A 26,848-nucleotide genomic window follows, 5' to 3' on the forward strand; every position below is an offset into this window, starting at 1 on the left:
GTTACTGAATTACATGATTTAATTAAATATTACGTAAACCAATGAAATATGAACCCAAAAAGAAAACTGTTTCTATGAAACACTAAATTGGAGGCTTTCAAAAGACCCAATAAATGCAAGTGTCTAAAAATGGGTGTGGGTGAGACAACTGCAGAAGACAAAAGAAATCACATACCTGTATAGGTAGATTCAAGTTGGTTTGCAAGGTTTGTAAAATGTTCAGTCCAAGTAAGGAAATCAAAATCGAATTCACAGCTGATATTTAGTGGGTTAGTTTAAGGAGGATCCATCCACCTGTGCTCACACAGAGGATTTGGCTAGGTCAACAGATTGGGGATGAGTATTTATTTATATGTTAAAATAAAGTGTTTCTGGTATGGATAGGCATCTCTCTGAAAGATTTCCCTTGTGGCCTAATCACAGAAGGCTTGGCACTCAGCAGGGCCCAAAGAAAAATTGTCTCTGCCACAGCCTCTCCTTTGTACCCACTGAGTCTGCTGATTCTTTCCCTATCCTTATATCAAGTCTCGAGCAGCTCTCCCAGTCTCTCTGGATGTGAAGTGTCCTGAGATCACCTTTGGTCTTAAGGAAACACTTGTTTTAGTAATTAAAATAATCACTTTAGTGTAATCATAAAATTCTGATTTCCACCCCCCCCCCTTCCCTGAGGCTTGATTTAGGCTAAGAATGAAATCTTGGGAGTCGGGGCACAGGGACCATTAGGGCTGGTGAATGTCTTTCCTCTTTCAATGCCTCCCTTACTAGCTGTATTTTCATCCCCTCTAGGGTTGGGTCCAGGGCAAGCAGGTTAGGACAAAGGGCACAAGGGCACCTGGGTGACTCTGGTTGAGCATCTGCCTTTGGCTCAGGGCGTGATCCCAGTGTCCTGGGATCGAGTTCTGCAGCGGGCTCCCCAATCTGCTTCTCCCTCGGCCGATGTCTCTGCCTCTCTCTGCATCTCTTGTGAATACATAAATAAAATCTTCAAAAGGAAAAAAAAAGAATAATCATTAAAGAGATGTCAGACCAAATATTTACTAATATGTGCCATGCTACAACTTTGAACTTTACCAAAAGATCATGGCCCCAAGCCCTGTAGGATAACACAGTGCTGAAAAAATGTAGTTGCTGGGGCCATGAGGAGGTGGCCTTCCACCACGTTTCCCAAAGCAGAGCACCAAGCTAGCATGGCCAGGTCCTGATGGATGTCACCCCACTCCCATGCTGCTCCAGAGCTAGCTTCCCTGGTATGAGTTCAAGCCAGGGGCCAGACCCCTACTTCCCTCCTGCTGAGTTCTTCTTTGGGCCCTTGTCCTGTTGGGTCAGCCTTGTATGTTACAGTTTTCAAGGTCAGTACTGCAAGAAGCAATTTTCCTTCAAACCCTTCTAGCTATGGAGAAACTGTGTGACCATTATGCGGATAGTGATGTCTTGTTAATGACTCTGACGCCCAAAGACACTGCAGAGTAGAAGTCGCAAAATAATATGTTTTGGTTTTGTTACCGTGGGCAATGTTGAAAAAAATTAGTCTCCAACATTTAGATATAAGGATATTTCATGTGAAAAGGTGGTAATTTTTTTTTCTTGTCTTAAAATGAGAATCTCTCTCAACATACTGAATTCCTGCATGGCAACAGATAATTCATTGTTTTCTTGATACCCTGTGATTACAAATGCATTTGAAAATGTAAAATTGTAAAGCGGTGCCCAGTGGTAAGACGGGTCACACAGATAATCCAGGTTTGCTTAATGAACTTGAAAAAGATTATCCTAAAAGTAAAAGCTAAACTTGAAATTCTCTTTAAGGATTCATGACTCCATTGCCATCTCCTCCACCCACTGGAGAAACACATTCTAATGGAATCCTACCTGATTCACCTGGAAGGTACGTTCAAATCCTTCAGGACCATGCCAAATATTGTCTCCCATGCCAAAACGTCACCAGCTTCCTCGGGCTCATTCCCTGTGTTTCCATTATATCTAATTCTAGTTAGTCTGTTTTTGATTACATAATCATCACATGTCCACAATTGGACTGTGAGCAGTTTGAAAAAAAAAAGGTAATCATTTACAGGGTATTCTGAGCATCAGAGCTTTAATAGCCAATTAATGCTTATATAATAGTGTATCATCCTTCAGGTCTCATATTAAATATCATTTCTATAAAGAAAGCATTCAACCTTTCCTGATTCAACTGACTTTACCAGAACCCCTGTTATGCCTCTTGAAATCTGATGAACTTCTTGTTCAGAGCAGCTGTTATAATGGTAGTTCATTGTTTGGTGGGAATTACTATTTTTTTTAAAGATTTTATTTATTTACCTGGGGGCGGGGAGAGAGTGAGAGAGTGCAAGAGAGCACAAACAATGGGGAGGGGTAGAGGGAGAAGTCGACTCTCCGCTGGGAGCCCAATGCGGGACTCAGTCCCAGGACCCTGGGATCATGACCTGAGCTGAAGGCAGAAGCTTAACTGACTGAGCCACTCAGGCATCCCCGGTGGGAACTTTTTGTTTGTGATGGCCTTCCTCACCATATTCATGAGGCTGGACCTATACCCTCTTGTTCCTCCATGTGTTCACTCATCTGTCTTGTACAGTGCCCAGCAAATATTCCCAAGTGGTTGGATGGCTCATGCATAATCGTCTAAAGTCATGAGTATCCAGCATAACAGTTCCATAACAGTTCTGCAGCTGCCCCGATGCTCCTGTTTGCTGCCACCTATCTGTGTCTGTACATCCAAGGAGGAAGGGCCCATGCCTTCTTGGCTTACTGTTGTCGCTCCAGCCCAATGCCTAGTTCAGTGCTGTGTATATGGAGCTCACCTATTCTCACCTCCTGCTCCAGCCACTACGTCCGCCCCCAGTTCTGTGCAATCATTCATCTACATGGTGCAGGAATAATCTATCAGTACCTCATTGGGCCCAACCCATATAGCTCTCTCTTCCTGCCCCAGTGTTTCTCCAGCCCAAGGTGTGGAATCCCAGAAGAACCCACTTGACCCACAAGAATACACAATCCATAGGCCATGGTGTTAATGCCTGTGGGACCACTCTTGGTCTGTGTGGACAGTTATGAGATCCACTTCAGAAAGCTTCTCAAGAGGTACAGGGGGCTTGGGCAACCAGCCACAGTGCTAGCCAACTTTTCAATGCATCCTTGTGCTGCTGTCTTTCCCTCGGTCTCTTTTCAGCCTCCTGGCTTCTCACTCCACCCTGGGATCACTTCCCAAATACACCTCCTGTCTCAGGCTCTGCTTTCAGGGAAATCCAGGCTGACATGATGCAACAATTTGTTGTTGAAAGAATGAGTGAATGGCCAAGTGAATAAATAAAACCTTAACCATTTTGGAAACAAAAGCATTACTGGTTCACCAAAAATATCATGAATAATTATTTGCCTTCATTAGCTCCTGAGAACAGAATTCCCCCTGATAGGTAAAAGGTGTTACCCCAAAGAACATCTTTAAAAGAATACACTCATTAAAAAGCAAGAAGAGAATGATTGGTGGTTGCCAGGGACTGGAGGGAGAGAGGATAGGGAGTTATTTTTAATGGGTATAGGATTCCACTTTGGAAGATGAAAAATTTCTGGAGATGGAGGGTGGTGATGGTTGCCCAACAATATGAAGATACTTAGCCCCAAAACATTAATCTCCATATTTCAGCTAACATTAAATTCCGAGTACCAAAGGAGACTTACTAACTAGACTGCCTGTCTTTGGGGCACCTGGGTGGTTCAGTGGTTGAGTGTCTGCCTTTAGCTCAGGTTGTGATCCCGGTGTCCTGGGATAGAGTCCCACATCAGGCTCCCTGCATGGAGCCTACTTCTCCCTCTGCCCATGTCTCTGCCTCTCTCTCTGTGTCTCTCATGAATAAATAGATAAAATCTTAAAAAAAAAAAAGGCTGCTTGTCTTTAATAATGATAATTTAATGATAATAGTGGGAAATTTTGTTTTCCTCCCTTTAATTTCTCATTTGTTAGGACTTAATTTTGACAGGAAGTAAAAATGAGACCATAACCGTTATATGGCTTGATTTTATAATGGATATGCTTATAATATGTGTTACATATATTATAGTATTATGTAAAATAAGAACATCAGAGGAAGTCGTGCTTTCACTTTTTATGAAAGTAAGGCTAAACCCCCATTAATTACCTCCTTAATCTCCTTATCACCTCCCATTTTTATCATTATAATGTATTTTGCTATCATTGATTCTACATTAACATCGCTGTTCCTTTATCAAGGTGATCACACTTTCTTCCCCGACTGCTATGGATTTAACCAAGTCTGTTTATCCCCAAACTTAGAGATCAATATGCTTACTCCATATACATCCTGCTACTACTACTGATGATAGGATCCTGGGATTCCAACCCAGTTTCATCCCAGCCACAATTTCTGTATTTTGGAGCAAGTTGCAGTATCTTGTTTCCAGTTGACTTTTCAGAAACAGTAAAAGACAACATCATAAAATTTAGAAGTCCTTAAGAATTCCTATATGCATTTTCTAAGGGTAGTCCCATGAAAATAGGTTTTGTGGTCAAATATATAGGAAAAAAGGCTACATGTTTATCCCCCTGATAGAGATCAACAATGCACAATAGTCTTTTAAGGGCTCTAAGACATCCTGCACTAAAAAAAAAAGAAAAGAAAAGAAAAGAAAAGAAAGAAAGAAAAAGAAAGAAAAGAAAAGAAAAAAGGCAGTAATTTATCTTTGCTGATCAAAGAATAAAATACTGACTACTAAAATTTTTCTTTTATGTAAAACCAATTTTTTAAAGATTTTTTAAAAATATTTTTTCTTTGAGTGGAGAGAGAGAGAGCATAAATGGAGGGGGGGGCAGAGGGAAAGAGTCAAGCAGACTCCCCACTAAGCAGGGAGCCTGATGTGGAGCTCAATCCCAGGACCCTGTGATCATGACCTGAGCTGAAGGCAGACGCTAACCGACTGAGCCACCATGCTCCTTTAAAGATCTTTTTTTTTTTTTTTTTGAGAGAGAGAGAGCTTATGAAACAGCATGAGTGGGGGAAGTAGATGAGGGAGAGGGACAAGCAGACTCCTAGCTGAGCAGGGAACCCCAGGCAGGGCTTGATCCCAGGACCTAGAGATCATGACCTGAGGTAAAGGCAGACACTTAAACGATGGAACCACTCAGGTGCCCTGTAACACCAATTTTAACATCACTTGGAATGAAGGTTCTATAGAACATACTTTGGGCTTTTTTACAAATAAAAGTAGCTAATTCTAGGTGAGGGGAGAGGCAAGATCTTCTTGGTACAATGGAGAATTGCCTGTCACTATAAAAATGTAAATGGTTTGATAGTTAGAAAATGGACCATGATATGAAGCTCTTCGTGGCAAATTCAGTTGTCTACAGTGACTAGGCAAAAATGAGAGATCCAGCCAGGATGGGTGCCAGGCAAACCACATGTGGGCAATGGAAGTGACACACAGGGGACATGTGCCTTCTCTCCCAGGTACAATCACCTCTGAGCTTCAGCTCTTGTTCCCATGTATATGCACAGGCCCAGTACTGCCAGGCTATGTGATTGCTCATGAAACCACCTTTTGATGGAAATTGTCCTATGGAACAATATATCATTCTGTGGACACCCCTTTGTTTAAAAATATTAGTTCAATAAAATTAAAAAATAACACTGTAAAGGCCGAACAAAACACTTGGGCAGGTCAAATTTGGTCCCCAGGACAATTGTCTTAAGTCCTCACAACGGTGCTCAGAAATGAGTGCCCCTACCCTCAATAATCTAGAATGGATGATTTGGGAATTCCTGTGCCAAGTTTTCAACAGTTGGCCTCCATCCTGATCAATCAGCCACCTCTCACTGTGCATGTCATCTGGAACTGACTTGATTGAAATATGTGACGAATGAAAATGCATTGAGTGAGGATGTGAAGGGACCTCCTATGGGGGAAGAATAAGGAACTTATAATATCTGGGGTTTGATCATCTTATTCTTTCCATCTGTTTTCCACATGGCATGAAGTCACTGTGTTGCTGGAGAAGACCCAGGGATAGCCATCGAAATTTCAGAAGATAATTTTAATAAATTCTTCTTTTCAGAAATAACTTTTGCAACTTAAAGCTGTTTTAAGACAACATATAATTGATCCCAACTTGCATAAACATAAGCCACTATGGTCTCAAGATTTTATGATTGCCAGTCTTTTTAAAAGGGGGGTGGAGGCAGGAATGAAAATGGTGAAACTCAACCAAAAAGGCATCATATCCCTCCTTTCAATTTCTTTAAATCTTGCATAATGATAGAGCTTCTGACCATGATGAGGCAGAAAAGAAGTATTTTAATGGAAGAGCTGGTTGGGTGAAAAAGGAGAGCACAGCAGGAAAGATAGAGCAAGGTCATCACTTATCTAGGGCATTGAGTGAAAGGGACTTTTAGTCTTTTAATTACCTTTTGAAGGTAATTTGACAATGCAACTAATGAGAAACTAATCTTTGGCATCTTGCTTAATCTTATTTAAATCTTCTTAATTCCAGAGTTAGTGGGTCATTAATGCAAGCAAATGGGTCATTCCTAGAGTGAGAAACTTTCTGAGCACTGACCATGTACCAGTCATCATACTGGGTATAGAGATTTAAAAAAAATAAAAAGACACTGCAAGGACCTTTTCTTCCAAGATGTCCCAGGTCAAAGAGGAGAAAACCACATTATTATAATGTGGTAAATGCCATGAGAGACAGCTATAGCCATGGCATCACAGGAACATGGAAGGAGTCACCTAACATTGCCTGGAGGTAGGTAGGAGAAGAGGAAGTGGACGGGTCAGGGAAGGAGTCTACAAGAAGAAGGTAATTGATGGAGAAACACCATCCAACACTGTTAATAAAGAAACTTATATCGTTTTAACTCAATATGGCCACAGGAACACCGTGGCCAGGAAAGCACTTTCCTGAATAAGAGGCTTCTACATTTTAGATGGGTTGACTCTGCAATAGTGCCACACCAGATGGGTGTTAGTCCTCAGCTTTCATATGTAGATTATTTTTATTATTTGATATCTAAAAACAACCCTCAGTGGCTGTACGCTTACAATCATTGGAGAAGCAGGCTGTGAGTTTTGAAAACTGTCATATTTTTAGAAGTGCTTGCGATGAATTTATTTTTCTCTTTACAAGTGTGTCTTTATACCAAAACAGTACTGCCACCTTTAAAATGTCACAACACAGCATGTGGCTTACAAATCTCCTCTTGCGTCAGGAACTTCTTAACTATTCTGAGCACCGTCTATGCACAATTGGCATCTTTGGATGTTACTGGGATAGGCTGTACAAATTCATGAATTAGCTGCAGTTTCCATGAAAATGTTTACTTCATTGATTGGCCTCTTGTTTATTTTCCAAAAGGATGAAATTAATGGGACCTTTGAACACCTCTGTTCAAAGAACTTACCTAGTCAATGTTTTCTGCTTAAAACCTATGTGTTTAAAATCATGAACTATGGGGCATCTGGGTGGCTCAGTCGGTAAGCAGTTAAGAGCCGGCTCAGGTCATAAGCTCAGGGTCCTGGAACCGAGCCCATGTGGGGCTCCCTGCTCAGCAGGCAGTCTGCTTCTCCCTTTCCCTCTGCCTCTGCCCCCCACTCATGTTCACCCCCTCTCTCTCAAATAAATAATATCTTCAAAAAAATAAAATCATGAACTAGATCCCTCTGTGTCACTTTGAAAAGACAACGTTTCATGTCTACTATCTGAAAATTCTTGGCATATGAACTCTCCTAGCTCTGCTGTTCCATTTGTTTTAGAGAGTCTAACTAACAGCAACTCTGTCAAAGATTACTATTCCCATAATAAAAATGAGAGACATCTGTCAGTTGACATCTCCAAACCTTTTTGATATTTAAATAAAATTGGCTTAACCTTTCTAAGTCACAGCCATTGAGAAGTTCCATGTCCTCGCCAGGATTTCAGGGAATAACCCAGAGCCCTAGGTTCAGGTATGTCACCTCTGACTCCAAGTTACTGCTCTGTTGAGCTGTCCCTCACAGCTCATCTCCATAGCTCTCTTCCCATTTTTGTTCTGCCCCAACCTGGGTGGCATTTCATCAGTTTCCACTGAAAACGCCCACCCAGAATATTTATGTATTGCAGCCTTTACTGAAACTTTTGTGCCATGGAGAGTATTTATGGTGCAGAAATGCAAACTGCTGAAAACGGATCATTAACCACCTTTGTTGTTACAGGTCCCTCAGCCACCCTGCCATCAGAAACAGCTCCATCCTCACTGGCTCCCCTGCCCCCCACCTGCGGACTGTAGCTCACATCTTATAACTCAGCCCCTCTCCCTCAAGACTCCCACCATCTCCCGGCTGGAAGCAAAAGTGTCCACATCACTTTCCAGTGCCTATTTGTCTCCTGGCCTTTTTGGCCCCAGCCAAAGACCTACAATACTGCCTTTACTATATACAAAGTGCAACATTCTCCATCCTTGTCTTCTAGGAGGAACGCATAAAGTATCGATTTTGTTCCCTAAACTTTCCTGTCTTCTGCCTGAAATCAAACTGCATACTTCAAGCAACCTAAATTTTAGAAGCATGAAGGCACATGCTCAAACCCTTCTCAGGCTACTGTTTAAGATGACAAGTCATGCTTTATTTTCCAGGTTCTATTCAAAGAAAAACTTTTAAGACAACTTTTTTCCCTAAAGTTCAGTTTTTGTTTTGAACAGTTTCCAGAGCCCTAGGTTCAGGTGTGCAACAGAAGGAGTAATTGGGATAGGAGATACTCTGTTGACTCCCAGAGGCTATGTCTTTCTTCCAAATTTTCTTTCCACCTGCACTGCACGTATACTCACAGGGTCCAATACTAACTATTGGGCACTGGAAATAGGGCAAATCCAAATTTCAGCACTTAAAATGTAGCAGAAATATAAAAGACCAGATTTTGAAGACTTTGTATTTACTTAGAATGTAAAATATCTCATAATTTTATAATGATTGATTGTCTATTGAAACATTATAGATCTATTGAGTTCAGTAAAATATATTATTAAAATTAATCTTACCAGTTCCCTTTTTCCATTCTCTAATGCAACCTCTAGAAAATTTGAAGTTATATATGTGGCTTATATAAGGCTTATATTACACTCCTTTGCCCTCTGAAATACACTTAAATTTTTTTAAATTTTATTTTAGTTCCAGTATATTTAACATACAGTGTATTAGTTTCAGGTGTACAATATAGTGATTCAGCAATTCCATATATTACTTAGTTTCATCACGATAAGTGTACTCTTAATCCCCTTCACCTAGTTCAACCATTCTCCCACCCAACTGATAACCATCTATTTGTTCTCTATAGTTAAGGGACTAGGTTTTTGTTTTTTTTGTTGGTTTGGGGTTTGTTTGGTTTTTTTGTTTTTGTTTTTGTGTGGGGTTTTTGTTTTTGTTTTTGTTTGTTTGTTTTGGTTTGTCTTTCTTTTCCCCTTTGTTCAGGTGTTTTATTTCTTAAATTTCACACATGAATGAAATCATCTGGTATTTGTCTTTCTCTTGACTGACTTATTTCATTTAGCATCATATTCTCTATGTTGTTTGCAAGGGGCAGGATTTCATTCTTTTTATGGCTGAATAATATTCCATTGTGAGTATATAGTTGTATATACATACACACATATACCGCCTCTTCTTTATCCATTTATCTATCAGTGCACACTTGGGCTGCTTCCATAATTTGTTTATTGTAGATATTACAATAAATGTAGAGGTACATGTATCCCTTTGAATTCGTGTTTTTGTATTCTTTAGGTAAATACTCAGTAGTGAGATTGCTGGATCATATGATTATTCTATTTTTAATTTTTTGAGGATCCTCCAAACTGATTCCACAGTGGCTGCTCCAGTCTGCATTCCCACTAACAGTGTATGAGGGTTCCTTTTTCTCCACATCTTCATCAACACCTGTAGTTTCTTGTGTTTTTTATTTTAGCCATTCTGACAAGGGTAAGGTGATATCTCAGTGTGGTTTTGATTTGCATTTCTCTGATGATGGGTGATGTTGAGCATCTTTTCATATGTCGTTGGCCATCTGGATGTCTTCTTTGAAGAAATGCCTATTCATGTCTTCTATCCATTTTTTAATGGGACTATTTGTTTTTTGGGTGTTGTTGAGTTGTATAAGTTATTTATATATTTTGGATACTAACCCTTGGATATGTCATTTGCAATCTCTTCTCCCATTCAGGAGATTGCCTCTTTGTTTTGTTATTTCCTGTGCTGTGCAGAAGCTTTCTATTTTGATATAGTCCCAATAGTTTATTATTGCTTTTATCTCTCTTGTCTCAGTAGACATTCCTAGAAAGATGTTTTTATGGCCTATGTCAGATAACTTTCTGCCTGCTGTCCCTGCTGTGCATAGGATTTTTATGCTTTTAGGTTTCACATTTAGATCTTTAATCTATTATGAGTTTGTTTTTGTGTACAGTGTAAGTAAGTGGTCCAGTTTCATCATTTTGCATGTGGCTGCCCCATTTTCCCAACACCATATTGTTGAAGAGATTGTCTTTTCCCCATTGTATATTCTTGCCTCCTTTTTTGAAGATTAATTAGCTATATAATTGTGAGTTTCTTTCTAGGATTTCTATTCTGTTCTATTGATTCATGCATCTGTTTTTGTGCCAGTATCATACCGTTTTGATTACTACAACTTTGTAGTATAACTTGAAATCTGGGATTCTGATCCTTCTAGCTTTGTTTTTCTTTTTCAAGATTGCTTTGGCTATTCAGAGTCTTTTTTGGTTCCATACAAATTTTAGGATTGCTTGTTCTAGTTCTGCAAAAATGCTATTGGTATGCATCTCTAATTTTCAGTCAGTTAGCATGTAGTCTGTTCTATTTCTGCATACCACAAAATTGAAAAAAAAAAAAGCCTTGAGACCAAAAAGAAACAGTTATACTGAAAATACTCTTTTAAAATTCCTTTGCATGAACAAAAAATTTATTCAACATTCATTTAACAATTTTCTAAATTTAAGTCATCAATAAACCAATTATTGATCACTAATACATGTCAAACACTGTGTTGTTGATTGGGACTATGGTTACAAACAAATCAGATACAGTCACTGCTTTGTGCAAAATGAAGTGGTTAAAAGCATAGACCTTGAAACCTGGGTCCAAATTTTGGCTCCATCCCTTTGCAGCATGTGCTCTGAGAGAAGTCAAAAAGCCTTCAGTTTTCTTTAAAAAAAAAAAAAAAAAAAAAAAAAAAAAATATATATATATATATATATATATATATATATATATATATATATTCATGAGAGATACAGAGTGAGAGGTAAAAACATAGGCAGAGAGAGAAACAGGCTCCCTGCAGGGAACCCAACCCAATGCGGAACTCGACCCTGGATCCCAGGATCATGCCCTGAGCCAAAGGCAGATGCTCAACTGCTAAGCCATCCGGGCATCCATTCTTCAGTTTTCTTACTTACAAAAGGTGAATCCTATATGATAAAAATATTGTATTATATTAGCTTATACATGAAAAGCACATAGAAGGGTACTGTAAAAAAAAAAAAAAGAAGGGTACTGTATTAGTTACTATTACTGCATAAATTAGCAGCTTAAAGCAATATCCATTTATTATCTCACAGTTTCAGTAGGTCAAGACCAAAGCAGAACTCAATGAGGGTCTTTCTTTCATGAAATCCAAGTACCACACAAAGTACTGCACAATTTGATTTCTGAGTCATTAGTTGATAAGCAAACCTCACAAGACAGCTTCATGTCAGCCAAAGCCACAAACACCATGTATGACACATTTGAACTGACAGATATTTGATGTGTTAAAAAGACAACATCAGTGCATGCGCCAAACCGCTGCACCACCCAGGGATGCCACCCATGGTGTCAGAAACAAGGGCGACAGTAGGGCAAAGCTAATCCTTAGTAGTTTTGTCCTCCTTGATTTTAATTGAAGCTCTCTCTTGAGCTTTGGCAAACAATACAGTGCTTGATCTCCAAGCCAATGGCTTGACCAGGGGTGGCAGCAGCAGTGTTATCCACCTTCTGGTGCTTTGTCAGGATGTTCACCAGGGTTGAGGTCTCATCTGAACATTCAACTGAGGAAGGATCAAGGATCCACTTGCAAGTTCATGCAGGGGTAGTTGGCAGGATCCCACAGGTTTGAGGGATACTGGACTAAGGCCTTCATTTCCTAGCTGGCTGTTTCTTGCCTGGGTATTTCAGGTGTGACACTGAGCTTCATTCAATCCATCAAAGGAGAACATTTGCTCTTAGGGTGGAAGTTGGGATCTTTTGTAATCGAGTCATAGTAATCATATCCCTTCAATTTTAAGGTATTCTATTGTTTATAAGTAAGTTACTGAAAGTTAAGAGATTATTTACTGCTATGAATCCCAGGGGACAAAGATCATGTAGGAGTCATCTTAGAAGCTACCTACCACAGATACCTGATACAGAATAAGTACCTGCTAGCTTTTGATGTTTATGGTACTTAAGTTCAGTGACAGGTTGTTGAATGTGAAGTGGAAAGGGAAATAGCATCTTGGAAGCAGTATAATTACTTTAAGGCAGGTAAGAGATTATTGTATATTTGAGTTACTTGGAGAGGGCTGGTTTTGCTGAAGCATGAAGATATCATAGAGGAAAACACAGATAAGGTGGCTGAAAGGCACAGTTATCCAGAAAAGGATTTAGGACTTAATCCTGAGGAAATGGAAAGCTATTGAATTTTCTGCAGGGAAGTTACATGGTGAGATTTGAAAATATCACTTTGGCTACATTGTGTGAAGAACAGGGTTGGAAAGAAGCCCAAGTAGACACAGGAAGAACATTTCAGGGGATTTCACAATGGTCCAGGTGAGAGGTAATCATAGCTGGGATCAGCATGGTAGCAGTGGGAAAGATATTACAGTTATGTAATAAAAGAACATGGTGAATGAGATTAGGAGACAGAGGTGCAGGGTGGTGAAGAAGAAGCAAATGATGATCCCAAGTTCACCCTTTAAAGAACTACATGAGTGATGGCTTGTATACCACTGAAGGGAATATTGTAGAAAGAGCATATTTTAAGGGAAAAAATGACTTAAGCCTTGGAAATAATGAATTTTAAGTATCCTATGAGATACTTAAGGCTGTATGAGCTCATCTGCCAAATGCAGCTTTGAGAATTGAGGAGAGTCTAGGACAGCTCTGAAGTCCCTTATCCTTCAAGAGTTGCATAGAAAATCTTCTTCTAGAAAAGGAGAATGAGAAGAAATAACCAGAGCAATTGGAGAAAAATAAAGACTAATAGGAAAAGAATAGTAGTAGAAGTGATTAGTCAACTGTGTGAAGTAATTCAGAAAGGTCAGGCACTGGCAAATATCCAAAAAACTAGGTGACTCAGGGTTATTTATGACTTTGACACAAACAGTAGAAGGGCAAACAAGGAAGCTTAGTTGGATTGATTTGAGGAGAAAATGGGAAGAAACATGATAGAGGCTACAGATATAAACAATACATCTGAGAAGTTGCCTTTGAAGAAGTGGAGAGAAATACAGCATTATCTGAAGGGGAAGATGGACGAAACTGAAAGCTTTGTTTTGTTGCACTTGTTTAAAATAAAAGAGTTTGTGTCCATCAAACAGAGGTAGAAATTGACTAGCAGAGATGGGGGTGGGGGTTTTGGGTAATAAGAGAGTAGGATGAACTGATACATCAAGGTTCCTGAACAGGTGGTTATGTCTGTAACCCAAAGTACCAGTACAGGGGCTGGGATTAGAAAGAGGGCTGTTCCATTTGAACAGGGCAAAGAAAGAAAGGTTGTAGCCTTCTTCCCAATAGAATTATAGATTTGGTATTAGAACGTTGAATGTGCTCTGAAAGAATGGATTTTATTGCCTTATTAACAAACCGTTTTCCTTCAGGTGTTAGGTAGCCAAAGCATTTTAAATCCTTGCTCCTCCAGGTGTGGTCTTTAGACTAGCAATATCAGCATTACCTGTGAGCTTGTTAGAAAAGCAGAAACCCAGGCTCGACCCCAGACCTACCTTATCAAAATTGATTTTTAACAAGGTTCCCAGGTAATTTCTGCTTACTTCTTGAAGGACCTTTCCATAATCATATAATCATTATCATAAACACTGATGTAAAGCTGATTTTTATCATTACTACTAACAAGAGAGTTGAACATCTTGGTCCTTGACTGGAATCAAGGTGGTGGAAACACTCAGGATCACTTGGGAGTGGTCCTCTGTTAGGTTTGTGGAAACTATAGAATAAAGAACTTCTTTGATTTGCTTCTGACACATTTGAAGTTAGAGATCTATGGGTGAAAACGAAGTTTTTTTAAAAAAAATCAAAATAGCTTCCCCTGCTAAAAAGCTGAATGGAATTTAAGTTTAAGTGGTAACTAAGGTGCTAACCAGTGAGCTGAGAGGTGTGGGAGAACTAGAGGCCAATACATATGGGATCATAGAGTCTCAGAGTTGGAAAGATATCAGAGATGATCCAGTGCAAGTGCCCAGCCAGTGGGAGAGTCCCTTCTACATCACCCAGTCCTATAGCTTCTTTTACCTCCTCACTTCCACTCATGAGGAACTGACTTCATCAATAGGACCCGTTTTCAACATTAAAACCCAGTTGTTATCAGAGTTTTCTTTCCTTATTTTTAATACATATTTCCCTGGAATTTCCACCCACTGGGCCCAAAATTAGCCATCATAGGCTATAAAATTTTTAACTGAATCTCCTTGTTGCACAAAAACCCTGAATACGCTTTCCATGGGAGCTTCATCTATCCTAAGTCTTCTCTTGGTACTTTTCTTCAGATAGTCCCAATATGCACAGCTTCTGAAGTTCTCTTCATTCCAGCAATCTCCTTCAGGATGCAGAGCAATTTCCTAGTGTGCCAATGGGCAAAGCAATGCCTACCACATCATCTGACTAATGATGAATAATTAGAATATTAATTTTCCACGATCGATTTTTCTATTGCAGCTTAATATCACATGAACTCTTAGCAGCCATTTCACACCCTTGGTGTCTTTTGAAAACTTGTGATCAATTGAAATCCTCTGATTATTCTGTTTTCACATGAAGTGTTGCAAAAGTAGATGTTTCGACCCCTGCATGTGTGCTAGAGTGTGTGTTAGTCTCAGACCTCCCTGTGGGTCACTGGAGAGTCAAGGAGTGGTCGCAAAACTCACTCTGTTAAACTATAGCATGACTCTTATTATTTTGATGCCACATGTGAGGTATCAAAGACAACACCTTGTCCTCCTAAACATGTGCTCCTCTTCTAAAGAACAGCCTATTTATAAACTGGATCTTTTCAGAGGACCTGAGGTGACCAGGCTATTTACCTTTTAGAAGCTAATTTTTTAGTCACATCCTTCCCTTCTTCTTACGGAGTATGTACCCTGCAATCCCTACTTCCAACAATTAAATTCCTACCTAATTAATTTTCTTTCCTCACACTCAGGGTAACTGACTCTGGACTTTTTTTTTTTTTTTTTAAACAACTGGGCATGTCAAGAAACCCAACCCTCTCCACCAACCAGAGCTCCGCCTCTTCCCCAAGAGACCTGGAGTTGAAGGCCAAAGAGGGAGAGCCTGCTCCGTGGCAGGCTCTGTTGCTTTATGCAGTTGGACGGCCAAGGGTCACTCTAAAAATTGCTTCTGCTGGGGACTCATCAGGTGGCTGTTGGTGGCTCCCCACTGCATTTTCCTTCTTCTCCCTCGCTGTCTCTCTCAACACAGATTGCTTCCCAAGAGGAGCCTCCTGCTGAAAACTCATCATCACACATCCAGACGCCACTTCACACGGGAGGGTAAGGAGCTGGGGCCATGTTCTCCAATTCCTGTCTTCTAGATTCTAGGGTGCATATGGGTCTGTGGGTGGGAGAGGGTGGAGGTGTCTGTGTGCTCATGGTAGTGGAACTATATCACTGAGGCAGTCCATAGCGGGGCCACATTGCTCACGTTCTAGATTTGAAATTGGGAGCCAGAATACATTTTCTTGAAGTGTAAGGAATGCTATAGATCAGGAGAATATCATAGTAATAGAAACACACAGGGGGATGCCTTCGAAAAGTAAAATAGTTTGTTATTTCCACGAATAATTTTAAGTCTCTAGAGCCTAATGTATGTCTTTCTTCCTCTATAGATAAAAGGAGGGACAAAGTAAAATTCGTAGGTTTTGTTCACAAGGTTTAGAATTCCATCTTCATTTGTATCAGGAACCATGTCAAACAATTACTACTTGATACGTTTAGATGAAATACAATCAATCTCAACTCACTTGGTGGCACAAAAATCAGAGAACTCCTTGAGTTCCCAGGAATACTCCTATTGGTAAAATAGAACCTCCCCCTAGAAAGAGAACACATTTTTGATTTACCCATAAAACGAGTTTTGGTTCTCAGTGTGCGCCCATGGCTATCCCGACCTACGTTTTACATTAGGAGTGAAACGGTGCAGTGGAAAACCCCCCTCGACTTGGACTTAACTTAAAATGGCAAAGCAGCAGAAGCTGGAGTGTTTCTATTCCTGGCATCAGTGCTGATGAGCTGGGACAGATGCAGGGACTGGAATGTGACAGGATAGGGGGAGGGCGCAGCTGATTCGCCCCTTTGGCAAGGACACATTCTGGGATCCCAGCTCATTCTGGCATAAGAGTGACAGTGACACTTTAGCACACATGGCTTTTCAGCTTGCCCTGTGTAGAGTCTCTCCCAGGAGGCAAGGGTGGAAGGCAGCAGAAAAGAGAATGTTCTCAAATATAAAGTGACAATTCTTTTCTATAATCAGCTGTAGGAGATTTTCATCTGAGCGCTGTGTCGGGCCAGGAGGAGCTTCCTTCCAGTGTAATTCTTTCACAGGGACTTGCCCGCTCCTCAAAGAGAGTAGAATTATGTCACCATTCCTTGTCTGCACCATTCTCAGCCCAATGATTCTGGGTTTATTTTGGGTCATGGGTCTTTCTCAGAACCTCATGGAAGCTCTAGGCCTGCTCTACAGGAAAATACACATAAACACCCACGTATAATATGTTCCATAATATTCTAGAGATTTCCATGAAATTCATAGACTCCCTTGAAACCCAACCCAGAGCAGGGCTGCCAGATAAAATACAGAACACCCAAGCTACATTTGAATTTCAGATAAAGCACAAACCAGTTTTTTGTGTAAGTATGTCCCAAAATACTGCAGGAGATATACTTATTCTAAAATAGGATTCATGGTTGATCTGAAATTCAAATTTAACTGAACATCTTGTATTTTTATTGGCTAAATCTGGCAACCCAGACCCAGATGCATGCCTCCCAGGTGAAGAATTCCCTGTCCCAGTGGGTGTATCTGTATCTGATATATTTGATTCTAGGATTCTAGAATAAAACCATAGTGAGGGGAGAAAAGATAAAGGACCAGACTTTGACAATTCTGACACAAAGGTCAGCTGTTCATTCTTAAATCTTTGTAAAGTTTTAGAACTGAAAGGTACACATCTCCTCATCTGACAGATGGTTAAACTGAATTCCTAATTAGTTGATGTTTTGCCATAGGTCTATTCGATGGCTAAACCAAAAAGAACACAAAAACCCAATTTCCAGTTCTGTGACAACCAAAGAGACATTAACCTAAGAAACTACATCTCTAACCACCTCTCCCTAAAACATAAACACACAAAAGAGTAAGAAGAGAAAGAGCTGTTTTCCTGAAATTTCAACAAAACCCAAACCAAAAATTTTAGCACTGGATCTTGTGTCCTATATCTAATCTTGGTGAATGGAATTACAGTTAACTTTGTGTATAGTTTCTGTATACTTTACAGATAAAAGCCAGGCATAATCCTCTAGCTAAGTTGAATCATATGGAATATTTGTTTTGAAACAAAAATTGATAATTTCACATTCAACCCAATGCTTAAAAGGAAGCACATTATGTTCTGATTAACAAATTCATGCAGGATATCCTTGAACCTGTTTCTATTTTTGGCTTATCTGATTATTGGAGTTTTATATCTTTACTACCCATAACAGGATTAAGAACTCCAAAGGTTCTGTTCATCCTCAGATTTATTTTACACTCAAAAAATTTCAGTGTTCAGACTTACAAAGAATCATTTGATGTTCTCTATATCCAAATTTTTATTCTACAACCTCAGGTCCACCTCACCCAGTCTCTATCTTCTCATGCTGGAAAGAGCTAACTTTTTAACCTGCTACAGATTTTAACCTACCCTGGGCTGAAGGGAAGTGATGATGGAGGTCAAGACTCAATCTGGGTTTGCGTCTTCGCTCTGCTACAAATTGGACCCTTGCTTGACCTTGGATATGTCTTAAACTCTCTCTGAACCTCGATTTCATTTGTAAAATGAACATACTATAACCTATCTTTTTGGATTTCAGTGATGCTTAAACTTAAACAAAAAATCATGTAAAGTACTTCACCCAGGGCTCAGCACACAGTAAGTTCTCATTTAGTACATGCTAGTTACATAATTATTATTTTAATTAGAAAGTAAGGTAACAGTTTACAGTTAATACATAATACAGATTCATACTTGGTGATTTATATTTAGGAATAATTATTAACGTACTTAGATTTTTTTTTGTTTTTGTTTCTGTTTTAGTTTATTTCTTTTATTAAATAGTGGAATTGATAGTTCCAGGGATTTTGCTTCTCTATTTTCTTATTGTCTATACTATATTTATCTTTTTCATTGATTTGTATAGACTTTTTTTTTTTGCTTATTACAGCCTTATTTTTATTTTTATTTTTTTATTTTTTCCTTTTTTTTTTTATTGGTGTTGAATTTACCAACATACAGAATAACCCCCAGTGCCTGTCACCCAATCACTCCCACCCCCCGCCCTCCTCCCTTTCTACCACCCCTAGTTCGTTTCCCAGAGTTAGCAGTCTTTACGTTATGTCTCCCTTTCTGATATTTCCCACACATTTCTTCTCCCTTCCCTTATATTCCCTTTCACTATTATTTATGTTCCCCACATGAATGAGAACATATAATGTTTGTCCTTCTCCGACTGACTTACTTCACTCAGCATAATACCCTCCAGTTCCATCCACGTTGAAGCAAATGGTGGGTATTTGTCATTTCTAATGGCTGAGGAATATTCCATTGTATACATAAACCACATCTTCTTCATCCACTCATCTTTCGATGGACACCGAGGCTCCTTCCACAGTTTGGCTATTGTGGACATTGCTGCTATAAACATCGGGGTGCAGGTGTCCCTGCGTTCCATTGAATCTGTATCTTTGGGGTAAATCCCCAACAGTGTAATTGCTGGGTCGTAGGGCAGGTCTATTTTTAACTCTTTGAGGAACCATCACTTGCCATCAGGGAAATACAAATCAAAACCACAATGAGATACCACCTCACACCAGTGAGAATGGGGCAAATTAACAAGACAGGAAACAACAAATGTTGGAGAGGATGCGGAGAAAAGGGACCCCTCTTACACTGTTGGTGGGAATGTGAACTGGTGCAGCCACTCTAGATTTTTTGGAAAATACAAAAGACGATAAAAAATGTGACGGCTAAAAAAAAAAAAGTGACGGCTTACATGATTGCCCAGCTGTTTATCAGATGTCGAATACATGACACTGAGAGCCAAGATCTGTGGTGGGCAATGGGAGGAGAGTGTGGAGCTGCATCTCTGTTACCCTTCCACCTAGTTTTTAAAGGGCAGCTCTTCCAAGAATCCAAGAGGCTGTTCTGGGTAATCCTGGATGGAGCAGAGAGGGTAAGAGGCTATGGTGTCCATGCCAGAGAAAGAATTTTCTTTCTGGGCTTTTCTGCACAGGGTGAAGATAGTTTGGAAGCATATAGAGCCTTTCATAACCCTCTGCACACTGTGCAAAGTCTTTTCTTTCACCCAAAAATGGAAGGGACAGGAAAGGATTTACAGTGCCTCTAAATAGCTGCTCATCTCATTACACAACCTGCTTTGCTGTAGCTGGTCCTCTTTCCAGCGATTCCTGCTATGGTCGGGGCTGTGTGAAAAGTACAAGTTCTAGCTGTCTCAGGGAGTATGTGTAGTTCTTCCTTTCTTTGATCCCCAGGTGGGAGGGCTCCCCCACCCTGCAGGTCACTAGAGCTGGGTAGGAAGGAAGAATCAAGCCTGATGTGCTTTAAGAAAATGAAGAAACAGTTTTGAAACTCCCAGCCATGGGCACCTCAGCAAGGCTGTTCCTCCCCACACCGACCATGACTGCAACCAAAGCCCTGCCTCAGGTATGGTAGCCACGGTGATTGCCCTGCTACCAAGCCTGGAGAATCCCTGAGCAGCTGGCCACAAGGCACTTACTCAGTTTAAAAAGAAAAAAGCTTGAAAAAAATAACAATAGCTAAAAACCATCATCCAACTCTGAACTAATATATAATTGAATCAATAAGGATGGGATGCTTTCAAAATTTATTAACTTCTAGGTTATACTCTATATTACACATGAACATATATATATGCAACCTATTTTTATTTTTTATTTATTTCTATTTTCAAAATTTTTTTCCAACTCATTTTTAAAACACCTGTTCCTCACAGCCATGTTGTGGCCTATCACTGTGACCATCATCAGCAATCACTTACAATACGACCCAGGGCACATAAGTGAACATTTGTACAATTGTAGAAGAAACAGTGAGAGTTCTTGGCTTTAACTACACGTTCACATATGACCTAGTGACAGAATAGCATATTCTGTAAATATTCTATTCCTTCTCATCCCTCTTTGTTAGCCCATTTAATCAGCTCGAAGGCCCAACACTATGACCAAATGAGTAAATCAAAGAGGATTAAACTATCCCATTTTATCTTCACATATCTGCTCCTTAAGGCCACCCTTTTGCAACTTTCTCCCTTTAAAGCTATCCTTGGTCTTCATTTAAATGTGATTGTGTAAGTACACTGGTTGGCCAAGTGGCATGGTGAATGTGTGTGTGTGTGTGTGTGTGTGTGTAAGTGCTTGCACATGCATGGATATGCCCAGTGTAACATGCCTGTGTCTGTATTCCTCAGGAAGACCCCAGTGTGAGGGCTATGAAGAGTTGTTGAAGGCTTGTCAACCTGCCTGATAAGAATAGAGCCTCTTGGGGTTTGATCTGCAGTAATGAAGAAGCTAGTATTCTCTGCAGTAAGGCTCTGAGTTGCTGCCCTTACCATTCTTACTGGCCTGTACTCCTCCTCAAACTGAGAAAAACAGTGGCCAGAGCCCCATGCAGGGCTGACAAGGGAGGAGAGCATTTGTCAGCAGATAGCTCATGATCATCTCTACAGCCTAGAGAACAACATCAGAGCCTTGTCCAGCTTCGGAGGGGTGACTGATCCTCAGGCTCCTTGGAGGGGTCTGTGGTGTCCTGATTGGAGGAACAGGGCACAGACTAAGCCTCACCTCCAAGGTGCACACGTAGGAAAAAAATGTAGTGGCAGCTCTAGTCAAGAAAGATTGAATTTGCAACAATATCTGGGAAAATATGGCCACTAGGAAGTTGAACATAGGCTCTGGTTTCAGTGATCTCTTAAATGGTCTCCTGACTGTTCTTCTCTTTCTTGCCTCCCGTAGAGAGAGCTAAAGAAGCCAGTTATCTCTACAAAGTGATTTTGAGGGACCAAAAAGTTCTCTTATTTTAAAAATGTATATATTAAAATATTATTGAAAATATTAATTAATAGGGGCACCTGGCTGGCTCAGTTGGTAGAGCATGTGACTCTTGATCTCAGGATTGTGAGCTCAAGCCCCACACTAAATGTAGAGATTACTTTAAAATAAAATCTTTTAAAAATTAATTAATAATATTACAATCTAATTAATTAAATTAATTGATATTATTTACAATTTGATTGAAAGAATAAATAGTATATATATAATAAACAGCTGACTCTTCAACAACATGGGGTTTAGGGGCACTGACCTCCTGCATAATCAAAAATTTGTGTATAACTTTTGATTCCCCAAAAACTGAACTACTGCTATACACAATTTACTGGAGAGACAAACTCTTTATGCAGAGATGATTAAGGTCACACAGCATGTTAAGAGAATACTTCTTTTTTTTTTTTTTAAGAGAATACTTCTAACGAGCTCTTTGCAATAGCAACAAGAGGTGACTACAAAATTATTACACGGTATAGTATGTACTATAGTTACTTTTATGCAGTTATGACTTCATACTGTATCTTTACACTTGTTTACATTTCTCTAAACTACAAATGGTGTCATGCATGGTCTATAAGTATATGGGTAAGTTTTGATAAATTCTAAATTTTTAAAATAGATTTGTGTATATCTTATGGTAGTAAATAATAGACTAGTATCTGTGCACATTTTATGCATTCATGACATACCAAAATTTTTCTTAACTTTTTCAATATTTCTAGACTACCTGGGTTTGTCTGTAAATTTTCTCAAATTATTGCAAATCTCTGAAAAAATTTCCAATATGTTTATTGAAAAAACCATGTGTGTAAGTGGACCCACACAGTTCAAACTTGCACTGTTCAAGAGTCAAGTGTGTGGTATATGTGTGTGTGTGTATATGTATATATATACATGTATATATATATGTATATATATGAAATAAAAAGTGGCAACATGAAATAAGAGAAGGCCTAGAAGAAGTAATGATTTCACAAGGGCCTCAGGTTATCTTCTCTCTTCCTGGAGATTTCTTAATCCTTCTTGATCACATATGAATTTATTGAGTTCAAACCCTTTCCAGCATCCAACGTCCTGTATGTTTTGGCTTAATATGCCCTCCCACTGTCCCTCATGACTCAGCCATCTGAGTCTGCCCATACCATGCTGTGTCATGGCTCCCTGCTTCAGCATAAGGCATTTCCTCTACTTCTAATGACCTTATCCCTCCTATACACACTCCTGTTAAAATCCCTTTGTTTGGTACCAGAACCAATAAGACTCCTATTATCTGTGAACCTCCTCATCCCAACAACACTTCACCAAAATAACCCTTTAATTTTGCATTGCTTACATAACCTATAACCAAATGTCCCAAGTTTTCTAAACTCCCAAGGTTACCTTTATCCTTCATATCAAAATAAAAATAATCTGTTCCTCATCCTGTATAATTGCACAAATTCCATTTTTCTCCCTAGTATTTTCAGAACCCCTGGAAAATGTTCCTATTTTCCAGAAACCACCCTTGACCCCCCATTGTTATTTGCCATTTCTCATTCTGGGTCACTGTGTAAGCTTGTCCCATCTTGTCTCCTGCTCCTCATGATTGCTTTTCTAAAATGTGGCAGCTTTCTGATTCCCTTCACCTCAAGGCATAAACAAGTCACTTTTCTATTCCCAAAGAAACAGATAACAAGGGTGGTTGATTTTAATGAAAATGACTGAAATTTTTTTTTGATTTTTTTTTTTTAATTCACGGCATCCTAACCTAATACTTTTTTTTTTGAGTTTTTTTTTTTATTGGTGTTCAATTTACTAACATACAGAATAACCCCCAGTGCCCGAAAATGACTGAAATTTTTTGAACACTAGCTTCTTGCTGAATACTCTGCCAAATGCTGTATAGGCATTTTCTCATTAAGTTTTCATTTTCAACCCTATAGGCAGGCACCATTACTATCTTTGCTTTAGAGATAAGTCAGTGGAGACTCTAAGAGGTTAGGTAATCGATGATATAAGTAGCAGAGCTGGTATTTATGTTGCATTTTATTATCATTCAGTTTGAAATATTACCTAATTTCCCATGTGATTTCTTCTTTGGAACATGGCTTATTTATAAGTATATTGTGTAGTCTCCAGATCTGTGGTTTTCATAGTTTATTGTTACTAATTTCTAACTTAATTCCAGTATGATCAGAGAACACACTCTGCATGACTTCAGTGCTTTTAAATTTATGGAGACATATTTTGTAGTCCAGCATAGGTCCTGTGTTGGTGAGTGTACCATATACACTTGAACAGAATGTAGTCTGCAGTTGTTGGGTATAATGTTCTAGAAATATCAGTTAAGTCAGGGTGATTAATAATGTTCAGATAATCAATATCTTTATTGATTTTTGTTGTCTAGTAGTTTTGTCAGTGTCTGAGAGACGGTTATTAATATTTTAAATATAATTGAGGAACTGCCTATTTCTCCCTTCATTCTGTCACACTGTTTTGCCACACATAATTTTGAAGGTCTGTTCTTTGCACATATACATTTATATTTGTTATATCCTTGTGATGAGTTGACCTTCTTATCATTATGAAACTCCTTCTTCATCACTGGTAATTGTTTTTTTTCTTGAAATGTATTTCACTTCATATCCACACCAGTCTTCTTATGTCTACTATTTCCATGGTAAATCTTTTTGCACTCATTTATTTTTTACCTATCTGTTCTTTGTATTTATAGTGAGTCTTTTGTAGACAGCATATATTTGGGTCTTGCCTTTCTTATCCATTCTGAAAACCTGTGCCTTTTAATGACAATGTTTCACCCATTAACATTTAACATACTTGGTAATATAATTGGATTTAGGTTTACCATTAAATTATTTGGGCTATTTTGGTCCCCTCTAATTTTTGTCCCTCTGTTTTAACTTCCCTGCCCTCTTTTGAATTCCATTTACATTTACCTATTGGTTTTTCAGCTATAATTTGCATTCATTAAGTGATTCTTTTAGGGTTCTGCTGTCCATTACCATAGTCATCAGTCACATGTGGCTATTAAACACTTGAAGTTTAGCTAGTCCAAAATGAGCCGTGCTGTAAGTATAGAATACACCTATGTTTTAAAGACTTAGGATTAAAAATAATAATAATAAAGACTTAGGATTTAAAAAGTAAAATATCACATTAATAATCTTATACCACTTACATGTTGAAATAATATTTCGTATATATTAGGTTGAATAAACTTTATTATTAAGATTAGTTTCAAAAAAATTGAAAAAAAAAGATTAGTTTCACCTGTTTCTTTTTAACATTTTAATGTCACTACTGGAAACTTTTAATTGCATATGTGACTCTATTTCTATTGGACAGCAGTACTCTAAGATTACAATGTGCAAGGTTAAATTCTCTCATGTACAGAGCTAATATATACCACTTCACATAAAATATAGAAACCTTGCAACTGTATAGATTCACTTACCAACACCCCATCCTTTATGCTATAATTGTCATATGTGCTACATCTAGAAATGTTAGAAACCCCCTAAGACAAAGTTATCAGTTTTGCTTTGAAGAGTTATATGAATTTTAAAAAGGTTTAGAGGGGGAAAACATCTTTAATATGCATCCAGATATTTATTATTCCTGATGCTCTTCATTCCTTCCTGAAGATTTAAGGTTTCATTGAGTTTCCCCTTTTGGGATCTCTCTTTTCCAGAATTCCCAGCTCACTTTCCAGGGGATATAGTGGCCACAAACTGTCCTCTGATTCTTGGATGCAGTGACACTTTCTGGTGGAGTTGTAGCTGCCCTGTGAAGTACCAGTTGCAGTCTGTTCATAGGTGAAAAGCCCCCAACAAAACCGAAACCAAAACCCACCAAAAAACACTCCAAAATCTTGCAAGGATAGAGAGACTCATCCTATGCTATTTCTTTTTTTCCGACTCTTGACTCCTCTTCAAAATCATCCTGCTTTTTATACTCCCTGCCATCCCTTGGTAGTTTCTTCTACTTCTATCAACACCCCTCCAATCCACAGCCCCCAACTCTTACCCACTAGAGCTCTTTAAACTCAAACAGTCCTTCTTCAGAGGCTGGGTCTTCACAACAATACCATATGGTATTCCTAAAGTCAGAGAGTGAGCTAGTCCCAATTTATCAAACTTAATTAAGGATACTTGAGGATACCTTAATTAAGTGTGATATAAGAGAATAGCAATGTAGAAAAAGAAGATTTAAAAATCATATATTATTGCTTCTACAGTCCACCTTTGGATTCTTTTGGAATCCCTTGCTGGCCCTTTATCTCCTTAGCCCCATCATATTGCTATGTTATTAAGGCCAGACTCTCTTTTCTCCAGAAACCTCACAAGTACACCCTGTCCCTGGGACAAGAATGATTTAGTACAGTATACCAATTGCTAGAATAGTGAGACTGTTTTATACTGAGTTGGTAAATAGCCAAATAATCAGCCAAATAGTTGCTGCCCTGACCTCCCCCAAAACCTCTCACCCCACCATCCTTTCTGAGAAGACCCTGGGCCCCACTATTATCCAGCAGCTGAAGACTTACACAGAGTACTCCAGGGAAGCCCCTGGAACCCAGCTCTGGAACTGTGGCCTATGAATCCATACTACTTAGTAGGTGTCCTGCTTTATCAGTTGCTGAATATCTTTAATACCACCCCATATGCTACCAATGCAAAGAGTAGTTGCCCCTTATCCACAGGGGATACCTTCCAAACCCGCGCCTCATGATGTCTAAAACTGCAAATAGTACTGATGCTTATATATACTATGTTTTTCCTATGCATATATACCTGTGATAAAGTTTATTTTATAAATTAGACATAGTGAGAGATTAACAACAATAACTAATGATAAAACAGATCAATATAACAACATATTGTAATCAAAGCTATGTGAATGTGATATCTCTCTCAAAATATCTTATTGTGCTGTACTCACTCTTCTTCTTTTGGTAATGTGAGATAACAAAATGCCTACATGATGAGATGAAGTGGGGTGAATGACTGGGGCCTTGAGATGTAGTGTTAGGCTACTATTGACCTTCTGGTGATATGTCATAAGGAGGATCATCCGCTTCCTGACCACAGGTTGACCATGGGTAAACTGAAACTGAGGACAGAGAAACCACAGATAAAAAGGAGGCTGCTATAATCATTTAATGATAGATAAACAGAAT

General features: G+C 39.1%; 1 protein-coding gene across 13 annotated transcripts in view; it reads left to right on the plus strand.

The window, feature by feature from the left end:
* KLHL31 (kelch like family member 31) overlaps positions 1 to 26,848 on the plus strand; it is a 142,998-nt gene that overhangs the window by 103,770 nt on the left and 12,380 nt on the right. For 9 of the 13 annotated variants that reach the window (XM_072832617.1, XM_072832616.1, XM_072832618.1 and 6 more), the window contains one exon: positions 1,807 to 1,885. The exons of 3 other annotated variants lie outside the window; for them this stretch is intronic. The gene's annotated coding sequence lies outside the window, so the exon portion shown is untranslated. Of the gene's footprint in view, positions 1 to 1,806; positions 1,886 to 15,491; positions 15,819 to 26,848 lie in introns of those variants that run through there. One more of the 13 variants, XM_072832615.1, reaches the window with a different exon arrangement.

This window comes from Canis lupus, chromosome 7 (genome assembly GCF_048164855.1).
Source record: "Canis lupus baileyi chromosome 7, mCanLup2.hap1, whole genome shotgun sequence".
NCBI classification, from domain to species: domain Eukaryota; kingdom Metazoa; phylum Chordata; class Mammalia; order Carnivora; family Canidae; genus Canis; species Canis lupus.